At 60.4% G+C, this 12,500-nt stretch overlaps 2 non-coding genes across 2 annotated transcripts; both read right to left on the bottom strand.

The window, feature by feature from the left end:
• Positions 1-95: 95 nt before the first annotated feature.
• Positions 96-248, bottom strand: LOC142793917 (5.8S ribosomal RNA). Its single transcript, XR_012891925.1, has one exon. It is a non-coding gene; the product is annotated as a 5.8S ribosomal RNA (ribosomal RNA).
• Positions 249-1,967: 1,719 nt separating this feature from the next.
• LOC142793906 (small subunit ribosomal RNA) lies at positions 1,968-3,782 on the bottom strand. The gene has a single exon (XR_012891915.1). It is a non-coding gene; the product is annotated as a small subunit ribosomal RNA (ribosomal RNA).
• Positions 3,783-12,500: the final 8,718 nt, after the last annotated feature.

Raw genomic sequence — 12,500 nt, 5'->3', positions numbered from 1 at the left:
AGGTGTTCAGCGTGCTGTCCGTGTTGCCGACGCGGTCAAAACGAGTCGACGGCTCACGTTCCCTTGTGCGCCGAAGGCTCTCTTGATATGTGATCCGACCCTCAGACAGACGAAGCCAAGGGAAGACCCAAGGCCGCAATGTGCGTTCAAAGAATCAGTGCTCAGTGTGTCCTGCAATTCACACCAAGTCTCGCAGCTGGCTGCGTTCTTCATCGACCCGAGAACCGAGTGATCCACCGCTTAGAGTCGTGAAAAAGTGTTTGTTCAATTCCGTACAGTCAAAACCAAACGTTTCTGGCACTCGGCCAAACAGTGGCCAAGAAGGGCGCTTTTCAGCGCACGCTTGGACTCCAAAACTCTGCCGCGCCTTTTTCGGCTGCCGCAAATCGAGCAAACGGTGTGTTTCGGACGGCGTTTCGCTTCCGCTACTTGCGAGTGCTTTCGTGGTCCACCCCTCTATAAATACTCGGGAGGCGTCGAAGCCGGTTCTCCAAGCCGGACCCGTAGGTATCGTTGTGTGCTCGCTCTCATTGGCCCGCCTAACCAGAAAATGCCTGCGGTACACCCATTTGGATAAGAGTGCACGCAGATGCGGGCCTCGACGGCTACACATTTCCTCGGGCGGCCGCCTCCCGGCCTCCGTGGAGCGCGGGATGCACGGTCCCATCGACAAGCCTCTCCCGTTTTTACCGTGGCGTCGCGGTTCACCACGGCGGGCGGGTCGGTCTCCTCCGCATAAAAAGGGGGACCCCCGCTTTTTGTTCCACGAAATCGCACAAGCTTTTTTCGCATCCACGGTTTGCCACCGCACACCAAAATGCCGATCCGGCTGCCTACTTTAGCCAACAGGTGGAGCCAGGCGCGCCGTACTTGCGCGGCACTTCCCACGTCCACCGAAGTCGGTGCCAAGGACCACTTTCGGCGCCGGAGCCGCGTACGAGCCTACTCGAGGCGGAAGAACGAAGCCAGCAAGGGCCTGGCCGCAAGTGCGTTCAATTGTCGGGACGTCCAAGTCCCTCGTTCTTCCGTGCTTCCTCTTTCGGCAAGTCGTTGCGGCACCTTCCCAAAGCGCGCAGACCCGCTAATCGCGACGAGCGCGACGTGGCCGTGCCGCCTTTCCCTCGGCAGCAAGCAAAACGCCTGGCAACGTCGACGCTCCCCTAACCGCGATCTCGCACCGTGTTTCGTGTGGCGAATTCAAAAGCCGGCCGGCGCTGCTGCAACCATTACGGTCGGTACGCATACGCCGCGGAGGGCGGGACGGTCATCGGAGCGTGCGGTTCCTCCATCGAGTACTGCGCACCTCGGCCGTCGCATCGCCGTGCCATGACCGGCCGCGCGTCAACGCGAACCGGTGCCAGCGAGATCCCTCGCCTGCAAGAACCGACCGGCAGCCTCCGTCACCCGAGGACGCGGAGGCGCTTGCCGCGGACGGCGGGACGGTATGCACTGGTGCACAGCGGACCCGTCACATCGCCAGTTCCTTGACCGACCGCCGACGCTTGTGCCGTTCCTCTCGTACTTGGCAGTCGCCGCGCGATTGTCGGGTCTCGTTCTTGCACGCTCGAACGGTCGGGAGGGCACTCGGCTGGCGTTTCGGGAACGCGCAGCCTCGCCTTCTACCGACGTAACCACGACTCGCCGTTCGCGCTCCGCCGCTCCTGTTTACAGTACTAGGCGGTCCCGCAGCGGTCGGGTCGCGCATTTCGAGCGCTTCGAGCCACGGTGCAGTGGCGGGTCGAAAGCCGACCTATGAGTGCGTTGCGCCGTTTGTACCCGCGTCCGCCACCTGGCCGACCGTCCAAGGTCGCGGTGTTGGCGTCCGCTGGGCGCAACAATTTGTCACGGGGTGCCGCTCCACATTCAGGCAGCCCCGTGGGGAAAAGCCGACCCCGCGTCCAAACGGGGTCAGCGGCAGAAAGTGTCGGGCGCAGACGCAGCTGAGGCGCTCACCCTTCACAATCCGTTAATGATCCTTCCGCAGGTTCACCTACGGAAACCTTGTTACGACTTTTACTTCCTCTAAATGATCAAGTTTGGTCATCTTTCCAACAGACCGGCGCAACCGAAAGGCCGCGCCGGACATCGGTCCGAAGACCTCACTAAATCATTCAATCGGTAGTAGCGACGGGCGGTGTGTACAAAGGGCAGGGACGTAATCAACGCGAGCTTATGACTCGCGCTTACTGGGAATTCCTCGTTCAAGGGGAACAATTGCAAGCCCCTATCCCAATCACGAAAGAAGTTCCACGGGTTACCCAGTCTTTTCAGACAGGGATAAAGACACGCTGCTTCCTTCAGTGTAGCGCGCGTGCGGCCCCGGACATCTAAGGGCATCACAGACCTGTTATTGCTCTGTTTCGTGCGGCTAGGAGCCGCTTGTCCCTCTAAGAAGGTTGTAAGGTGCTGGGAACCCCGCACCTATTTAATAGGCTAGAGTCTCGTTCGTTATCGGAATTAACCAGACAAATCGCTCCACCAACTAAGAACGGCCATGCACCACCATCCACCGAATCAAGAAAGAGCTCTCAATCTGTCAATCCTCCCAGTGTCCGGGCCGGGTAAGTTTTCCCGTGTTGAGTCAAATTAAGCCGCAGGCTCCACTCCTGGTGGTGCCCTTCCGTCAATTCCTTTAAGTTTCAGCTTTGCAACCATACTTCCCCCGGAACCCAAATACTTTGGTTTCCCGGAAGCTGCCCGCCGAGTCATTTGAGTAACTCAGGCGGATCGCTGGTTGGCATCGTTTATGGTCAGAACTAGGGCGGTATCTGATCGCCTTCGAACCTCTGACTTTCGTTCTTGATCAATGAAAACATTCTTGGCAAATGCTTTCGCAGTAGTTCGTCTTGCGACGGTCCAAGAATTTCACCTCTAGCGCCGCAATACGAATGCCCCCGTCCGTCCCTCTTAATCATTACCTCGTATTCCAAAAACCAACAGAACAGAAACGAGGTCTTGTTCTATTATTCCATGCAAGTTTATTCAGGCGACTCGCCTGCGTTGAGCACTCTAATTTTTTCAAAGTAAAAGCACCGGCCATCTCGAGGCACACAATGAAGTGCACCAAGAAAGAACCGGCATGATGTTCAGTCCGAGCCGTCGCATCGGGTAGATGCACTACTCGTCTGGAACTGAGATCCAACTACGAGCTTTTTAACCGCAGCAGCTTTAGTATACGCTATTGGAGCTGGAATTACCGCGGCTGCTGGCACCAGACTTGCCCTCCAATTGATCCTCGTTAAAGGATTTAGAGTGTACTCATTTCAATTACGGGGCCTCAAAAGAGTCCCGTATTGTTATTTTTCGTCACTACCTCCCCGTGCCGGGAGTGGGTAATTTGCGCGCCTGCTGCCTTCCTTGGATGTGGTAGCCGTTTCTCAGGCTCCCTCTCCGGAATCGAACCCTGATTCTCCGTTACCCGTAACAACCATGGTAAGCAAGTAACCTACCATCGAAAGTTGATAAGGCAGACACTTGAAAGAAACGTCGCCGGCTCGTGGCCATGCGATCAGCACAAAGTTATCCAGAGTCACCACACAATACGGGCCGAAACCCGATCGATCTTGGTCTAATAAAAGCACCCGTTACCCAAAGGGCTCCAGGCTCACTGCATGTATTAGCTCTAGAATTGCCACAGTTATCCAAGTAGGAAGAAACGATCTAAGGAACCATAACTGATTTAATGAGCCATTCGCGGTTTCGCCTTATTTCGGCATGTACTTAGACATGCATGGCTTAATCTTTGAGACAAGCATATGATTACTGGCAGGATCAACCAGGTAATTGTTCGACTGCGCGTCCGTCCTCGCCCTCGGCGGGCCGGACGCAGTCTGTGTGCGGCGGAGGCCACCTTCAGGCGCCCCAACACGCTTATTTTGCACTCCGAGATGACGGCGTTCGAGCTCGCTACGGCACAACCTTCCCGAAAGACGAGTGGGAGCCGTGCGGCAAGAAGCACGTTCATGCTCGCTCTTTTTCGTTGCATCGACTCGGTCGCGCCGTGCGGGTTGCCCAAGCCCGCTGCACTGTCGGTGGACCGGCCGGAACTAGCAACGGAGCCGAGACTGCAAAGCCGCCAGACGACGGGTCACGCCCGCGTCTTCGGCGCTTTCGCATCTGAATCGCCCGAGGACGACACGGAACACACCTCGATATCGTGGTAAAACGGCACCGTCCGACAACCAGCCCCTAACGCATCAAGCGGATGAGGCTGCAGACGACTGCCGTGGATTCCCCTGGAGCAGACCCGAGGACACGCTTGACGAGGCCGAAGCCCGCCGCATATCAGACACCCGGTCGCTTTCGCGTACGCCGCTCACGAGAACCCCCACATAATAGCAGCGATAAGTACCCAGACCTCCTTGGGCCCTAATACGAGCGTACTCGAGAAAATTTCACCGCGGGTGTGCCCCGAAACGTGTGGCATGTTGAGCGTGCCACAAGTCTACGTCGCTCTCAAACCCGCCGAGGTCGTAGAATTTGCGACCCTACTCACGAAATTCCCACCGAGGATACGGCCGCAAACGTACCGCACCTTGGGTAGGCCACGAGTTTGTGCAACACTACGCTGACGGCACAGCACCGAGGTCGTGCGCGCACGCACGGGAAAATTCCGCCGCGGTTTCTGCCGAAAACGTGAGGCACCACGACTCTCCGCAAGTTCGCGTCGACTGCGAAAGACCGAAGTCGTGAACGACGTGTCCGCTACTCGCCGCCGACACGCTGGACACCAAACGTACAACGACTCGACGGCGTCGTAGAGGCCCACGACGCGGTTTTCCTTAACGACGTCTCGGCGTGGCACCGACAGGTTAGAACGGCCGACCAACGTTCCCTGTCCGCCGTTCGGCTCAGTCGAAGGGCTCGGCGACTTCGGCAACGCTGCGAAGCCGCACGGTGACGCACGCCATGTCCCCATTTTTTTTTTTCTTTCTGCGTCTGCCGGGGTGCCCCTATAATAGCAGCGATAAGCACCCAGACCGCCGTGGGTCGCTCGCCCCGGCTGACGTGGTTTTTCGTACTCCTGCGGCGGTCGCCGTCAAGCACGTCCAAATACGCTACTTTCGTGGGCGCATTCACGCTCTTTCGCTTCGCCGGAGTGCCAGCACTCACTCTGCCAAAAACGGCGAACATCCGAGCGGCGGTTCCCACTTTTGCGTCGGCGTCGCAAACCCCGCCCCGGCAGACGAGGTTTGCCGTACTCGTGCGACGGTGGCCGGCGGGCACGTCGAAAGACGCCGATATCGTGCGCGAATTGGCGCACCTTGGCTTCACCGGAGTGCCGCCACTGACTCCTCCAAAAACGGCGAAGATCCGAGCGGCGCTTCCCACTTTCGCATCGGCGTCCCGAACTCCGCCCCGGCTGACGCGGTTTACCGTACTCGTGCGACGGTCGCCGGCGAGCACGTGGAAAGACGCCGATATCGTGCCCGAATCGGCTCCGTTCGGCTTCGCCGGAGTGCCAGCACTGGCTCGGCGAAAGACGACGAACATCCGAGCGACGGTTCTCACTATTGCGTACGCGTCGCAAACCCCGCCCCGGCAGACGCACTTTGCCGTACTCGTGCGACGGTCGCCGGCGAGCACGTAGAAAGACGCCGATATCGTGCCGGAATCGGCCCCGTTTGGCTTCGCCGGAGTGCCAGCACTCACTCGGCCACAAACGGCGAACATCCGAGCGGCGGTTCCCACTTAGCCGTCGGCGTCCCGAACTCCGCCCCGGCAGACGCGGTTGCCGAGCTCGTGCGACTAGCGACCGCGAAGCCGTCTCGCGACGCCGCTTTCGTGCGCGGCTCCCACTGCGACCTGGGTCACCCGAGGTCGACGAGCAAAAAAGAATGTCGAAAAAAATTTTTTTTTTTTTTGCGTCTGCCGGGGTGCCCCTATAATAGCAGCGATAAGCACCCAGACCGCCATGGGTCGCTCGCCCCGGCTGACGTGGTTTTTCGTTTTCCTGCGGTGGTCGTCGTCAAGCACGTCCAAACACGCCACTTTCGTGGGCGCATTCGCGCTCTTTCGCTTCGCCGGAGTGCCAGCACTCACTCTGCCAAAAACGGCGAACATCCGAGCGGCGGTTCCCACTTTTGCGTCGGCGTCGCAAACCCCGCCCCGGCAGACGAGGTTTGCCGTACTCGTGCGACGGTGGCCGGCGGGCACGTCGAAAGACGCCGATATCGTGCGCGAATTGGCGCACCTTGGCTTCACCGGAGTGCCGCCACTGACTCCTCCAAAAACGGCGAAGATCCGAGCGGCGCTTCCCACTTTCGCATCGGCGTCCCGAACTCCGCCCCGGCTGACGCGGTTTACCGTACTCGTGCGACGGTCGCCGGCGAGCACGTGGAAAGACGCCGATATCGTGCCCGAATCGGCTCCGTTCGGCTTCGCCGGATTGCCAGCACTGGCTCGGCGAAAGACGACGAACATCCGAGCGACGGTTCTCACTATTGCGTACGCGTCGCAAACCCCGCCCCGGCAGACGCACTTTGCCGTACTCGTGCGACGGTCGCCGGCGAGCACGTAGAAAGACGCCGATATCGTGCCGGAATCGGCCCCGTTTGGCTTCGCCGGAGTGCCAGCACTCACTCGGCCACAAACGGCGAACATCCGAGCGGCGGTTCCCACTTAGCCGTCGGCGTCCCGAACTCCGCCCCGGCAGACGCGGTTGCCGAGCTCGTGCGACTAGCGACCGCGAAGCCGTCTCGCGACGCCGCTTTCGTGCGCGGCTCCCACTGCGACCTGGGTCACCCGAGGTCGACGAGCAAAAAAGAATGTCGAAAAAAATTTTTTTTTTTTTTTTGCGTCTGCCGGGGTGCCCCTATAATAGCAGCGATAAGCACCCAGACCGCCATGGGTCGCTCGCCCCGGCTGACGTGGTTTTTCGTTTTCCTGCGGTGGTCGTCGTCAAGCACGTCCAAACACGCCACTTTCGTGGGCGCATTCGCGCTCTTTCGCTTCGCCGGAGTGCCAGCACTCACTCTGCCAAAAACGGCGAACATCCTAGTGGCGGTTCCCACTTTTGCGTCGGCGTCGCCAACCCCGCCCCGGCATACGCGGTTTGCCGTACTCGTGCGGCGGTGGCCGGCGGGCACGTCGAAAGACACCGATATCGTGCGCGAGTCGATGCTTCTTGGTCTCGCAGGAGGGCCGCCACTCACTCCTGCAAAAACGGCGAAGATCCGAGCGGCGCTTCCCACTTTTTCGTCGGCGTCGCAAACCTCGCCCCGGCAGACGCGCTTTGCCGTACTCGTGCGACGGTCGCCGGCGAGCACGTCGAAATACGCCGATATCGTGCCCGAATCGGCCCCGTTTCGCTTCGCCGGAGTGCCAGCACTCGCTCGGCCAAAGACGACGAACATCCGAGCGACGGTTCCCACTATTGCGTACGCGTCGCGAACCCCGCCCCGGCAGACGCGGTTTGCCGTACTCGTGCGGCGGTGGCCGGCGGGCACGTCGAAAGACGCCGATATCGTGCACGAATTGGCGCTCCTTGGCTTCACCGGAGTGCCAGCACTCACTCGGCCAAAAACGGCGAACATCCGAGCAGCGGTACCCACTTAGCCGTCGGCATCCCGAACTCCGCGCCGGCTGACGCGGTTGCCGAGCTCGTGCGACTAGCGACCGCGAACGCGTCTCGCGACGCCGCTTTCGTGCGCGGCTCCCATTGCGACCTGGGTTACCCGAGCTCGACCAGCAAAAAAGAAGGTCGAAAATTTTTTTTTTTTTTCTGCGTCTGCCGGGGTGCCCCTATAATAGCAGCGATAAGCACCCAGACCGCCGTGTGTCGCTCGCCCCGGCTGACGTGGTTTTTCGTACTCCTGCAGCGGTCGCCGTCACGCACGTCCAAATACGCCACTTTCGTGGGCGCATTCGCGCTCTTTCGCGTCGCCGGAGTGCCAGCACTCACTCTGCCAAAAACGGCCAACATCCGAGCGGCGGTTCCCACTTTTGCGTCGGCGTCGTAAACCCCGCCCCGGCAGACGCGGTTTGCCCTACTCGTGCGACGGTCGCCGGCGAGCGCGTCGAAAGACGCCGATATCGTGCGCTAATTGGCGCTCCTTGGCTTCTCCGGAGTGCCGCCACTCACTCCTCCAAAAACGGCGAAGATCCGAGCGGCGTTCTCCACTTTCGCATCGGCGTCCCGAACTCCGCCCGGGCTGACGCGGTTTACCGTACTCGTGCGACGGTCGCCGGCGGGCACGTCGAAAGACGCCGATATCGTGCCGTAATCGGCCCCGTTTGGCTTCGCCCGTGTGCCAGCACTCACTCGGCCAAAAACGGCGAACATCCGAGCAGCGTTTCCCACTTTCGCATCGGCGTCCCGAAGCCCGCCCCGGCAGACGCGGTTTGCCCTACTCGAGCGACGGTCGCCGGCGATCACGTCGAAAGGCGCCGAATTCGTGCACGAATCGATGCTTCTTGGTCTCGCAGGAGGGCCGCCACTCACTCCTGCAAAAACGGCGAAGATCCGAGTTGCGCTTCCCACTTTTTCGTCGGCGTCCCGAACTACGCCCCGGCTGACGCGGTTTACCGTACTCGTGCGACGGTCGCCGGCGGGCACTTCAAAATACGCCGATTTCGTGGGCGCATTCACGCTGTTTCGCTTCCCCGGAGTGCCAACACTCACTCTGCCGAAAGCGGCGATCATCCGAGCGGCGGTTCCCACTTTTGCGTCGGCTTCGCAAACGGCGCCCCGGCAGACGCGCTCGTGCGACGTACTCGTGCGACGGTCGCCGGCGAGCACGTCGAAAGACGCCGATATCGTGCTCGAATCGACCCCGTTTCGCTTCGCCGGAGTGCTGCCAGTCACGGCGCAGAAAACGGCGAACAAGTGTTTTTTTTTTTTTTTTCCTAGAATTTGTGTTATAGAAGGCACATTTGATATCGGACGATAATTTTCAACTTTATCACGCGCACCGATTTTCGTGTAGAGGTTTGCAAGTTTATGGGAATTTCTCCACTTGGAATAATGCGATTTAGTAGTACTACGAGAACTTCATGGATGTACTCAAGGGTACGGGGCAAGTCAGTTACGTCAACACCTGCAGATTTTTTACACTTCAAACTGAAAATTGTTGGTTGTGAGTCCTCGTGTGATATTAAAGGCCGATTCGCTAACACATAGAACAAAGAAAGAAAGGAAGAAAAAACGCCCGCGCTCGCTCAAGAAACCTGGGTTCGCAACAAGTGGCAACAACAAGCAACCGAGCGAGTGCGCCAAAACCCGTGGCGGCCGAACAAACGCGAAGTCCCAACCGCGTCAGCCGGGGCGGCACGGGACAGGAAAAATCACTTCAGCCGGGGCGGCGGGGCACCGAATAAACCTCGTCACCTCGTCGCAGGATAAAAGAGGAAACAAAAAGTCTAAACAGCGTCTGCTGGAGCGAATGCGTAATAAAACAACAACAACAACAAAAAAAAAAAACACCCGCGCTCAAGAAGTCTGCAATCACCACAAAAGGCGACTGTGACCGAGCAGCGTCAGCCGGGGCCGTGCGGAAACGGAAAAACCGCGACTACCGGGGCGTCGAGGCACCGAAAAATCCACTTCAGCCGCGGCGAAAAAAAAAAACAAAAAGAAAGACGGAGGGGGGGGGGGGAACCACGTCTGCCGGGGCGAAGGAAAAAAAAAAACGCGTCTGCCGGGGCGAGCCCGGGTGCGGCACCACCGGGAAAACTGTGGCAAACAGACATGGCGATCGAGTGAGTGGGCCGCCAGCCAGGCTCAGCCAAAAAGTGCAAAGTCCGAACTGCGTCAGCCGGGGCGGCAAAAACCACGTCAGCCGGGGCGGCGCAAAAAACCGCGTCTGCCGGGGCGGCACGAAACCGCGTCAGCCGGGGCGGCGCGAAAACTGCGTCAGCCGGGGCGAAAGAAAAAAAAAAAAAAACGCGTCTGCCGGGGCGAGCCCGGGTGCGGCACCACCGGGAAAACTGTGGCAAACAGACATGGCGATCGAGTGAGTGGGCCGCCAGCCAGGCACAGCCGAAAAGTGCAAAGTCCGAACCGTGTCAGCCGGGGCGGCAAAAAACCGCGTCAGCCGGGGCGGCGCAAAAAACCGCGTCTGCCGGGGCGGCACGAAACCGCGTCAGCCGGGGCGGCGCGAAAACTGCGTCAGCCGGGGCGAGCCCGGGTGCGGCACCACCGGGAAAACTGTGGCAAACAGACATGGCGATCGAGTGAGTGGGCCGCCAGCCAGGCTCAGCCAAAAAGTGCCAAGTCCGAACTGCGTCAGCCGGGGCGGCAAAAAACCGCGTCAGCCGGGGCGGCGCAAAAAACCGCGTCTGCCGGGGCGGCGCGAAAACCGCGTCTGCCGGGGCGGCGCGAAAACTGCGTCAGCCGGGGCGAAAGAAAAAAAAAAACGCGTCTGCCGGGGCGAGCCCGGGTGCGGCACCACCGGGAAAACTGTGGCAAACAGACATGGCGATCGAGTGAGTGGGTCGCCAGCAAGGCTCAGCCAAAAAGTGCTAAGTCCGAACTGCGTCAGCTGGGGCGGCAAAAAACCGCGTCTGCCGGGGCGGCACGAAACCGCGTCAGCCGGGGCGGCGCGAAAACCGCGTCTGCCGGGGCGGCACGAAACCGCGTCAGCCGGGGCGGCGCGAAAACTGCGTCAGCCGGGGCGAGCCCGGGTGCGGCACCACCGGGAAAACTGTGGCAAACAGACATGGCGATCGAGTGAGTGGGCCGCCAGCCAGGCACAGCCGAAAAGTGCTAAGTCCGAACTGCGTCAGCCGGGGCGGCAAAAACCGCGTCAGCCGGGGCGGCGCGAAAACCGCGTCTGCCGGGGCGGCACGAAACCGCGTCAGCCGGGGCGGCGCGAAAACTGCGTCAGCCGGGGCGAGCCCGGGTGCGGCACCACCGGGAAAACTGTGGCTAACAGACATGGCGATCGAGTGAGTGGGCCACCAGCCAGGCTCAGCCAAAAAGTGCTAAGTCCGAACTGCGTCAGCCGGGGCGGCAAAAACCGCGTCAGCCGGGGCGGCGCAAAAAACCGCGTCTGCCGGGGCGGCACGAAACCGCGTCAGCCGGGGCGGCGCGAAAACTGCGTCAGCCGGGGCGAAAGAAAAAAAAAAAAACGCGTCTGCCGGGGCGAGCCCGGGTGCGGCACCACCGGGAAAACTGTGGCAAACAGACATGGCGATCGAGTGAGTGGGCCGCCAGCCAGGCACAGCCGAAAAGTGCCAAGTCCGAACTGCGTCAGCCGGGGCGGCAAAAAACCGCGTCAGCCGGGGCGGCGCAAAAAACCGCGTCTGCCGGGGCGGCACGAAACCGCGTCAGCCGGGGCGGCGCGAAAACTGCGTCAGCCGGGGCGAGCCCGGGTGCGGCACCACCGGGAAAACTGTGGCAAACAGACATGGCGATCGAGTGAGTGGGCCGCCAGCCAGGCTCAGCCAAAAAGTGCCAAGTCCGAACTGCGTCAGCCGGGGCGGCGCAAAAAACCGCGTCTGCCGGGGCGGCGCGAAAACCGCGTCTGCCGGGGCGGCGCGAAAACTGCGTCAGCCGGGGCGAAAGAAAAAAAAAACGCGTCTGCCGGGGCGAGCCCGGGTGCGGCACCACCGGGAAAACTGTGGCAAACAGACATGGCGATCGAGTGAGTGGGCCGCCAGCAAGGCTCAGCCAAAAAGTGCCAAGTCCGAACTGCGTCAGCCGGGGCGGCAAAAAACCGCGTCTGCCGGGGCGGCACGAAACCGCGTCAGCCGGGGCGGCGCGAAAACCGCGTCTGCCGGGGCGGCACGAAACCGCGTCAGCCGGGGCGAGCCCGGGTGCGGCACCACCGGGAAAACTGTGGCAAACAGACATGGCGATCGAGTGAGTGGGCCGCCAGCCAGGCACAGCCGAAAAGTGCTAAGTCCGAACTGCGTCAGCCGGGGCGGCAAAAACCGCGTCAGCCGGGGCGGCGCAAAAACCGCGTCTGCCGGGGCGAATGCAAAAAAAACAAAGAAAAAAGCCCGCGCTTAATCAAAAGAAAACAAAGAAAAAAGCTTGCGCTTAATCAAAAGAAAACAAACAAAAAAAGTTCGCGCTTAAGCCTGGCGGTGGAACCACCGGGGCAAACAGACCTGGCGATCGAGTGAGTGGGCCGCCAGCCGGGGTGAGCCAAAAAGTGCAAAGTCGGAACCGCGTCAGCCGGGGCGGCGCGAAAACCGCGTCAGCCGGGGCTGCGCAAAAACTGCGTCAGCCGGGGCGGCACGGAAAAACGAAAACCGCGTCAGCCGGGGCGGCACGGAAAAACGAAAACCACGTCAGCCGGGGCGACATCAAAATGAGGAAAAAAAAAAAAAACTGCCTTAGGACACCTGCGTACACTTTCATGCGTTTGGGCATATCTCTCTGTAACACGCGCGCCCCTCGTTACGCGCGGCACTCTGTTTTCTCCGACACCCATATTTCGGCGGCATGTGGCACGCGCGCCCGTCCCTACGCACGGCACACCGCAGTGCTTTCTCGATATTTTTCTTTTCCTCCAACACCGTCATCTATAGGCTTTTAGTGACCTGTTGCTCGT

The sequence above is a fragment of the Rhipicephalus microplus genome, unplaced genomic scaffold, assembly GCF_043290135.1.
Source record: "Rhipicephalus microplus isolate Deutch F79 unplaced genomic scaffold, USDA_Rmic scaffold_345, whole genome shotgun sequence".
NCBI classification, from domain to species: domain Eukaryota; kingdom Metazoa; phylum Arthropoda; class Arachnida; order Ixodida; family Ixodidae; genus Rhipicephalus; species Rhipicephalus microplus.
Note: the sequence above shows the minus strand (reverse complement) of the source record. Positions and strands in the feature narration are given on the sequence as shown.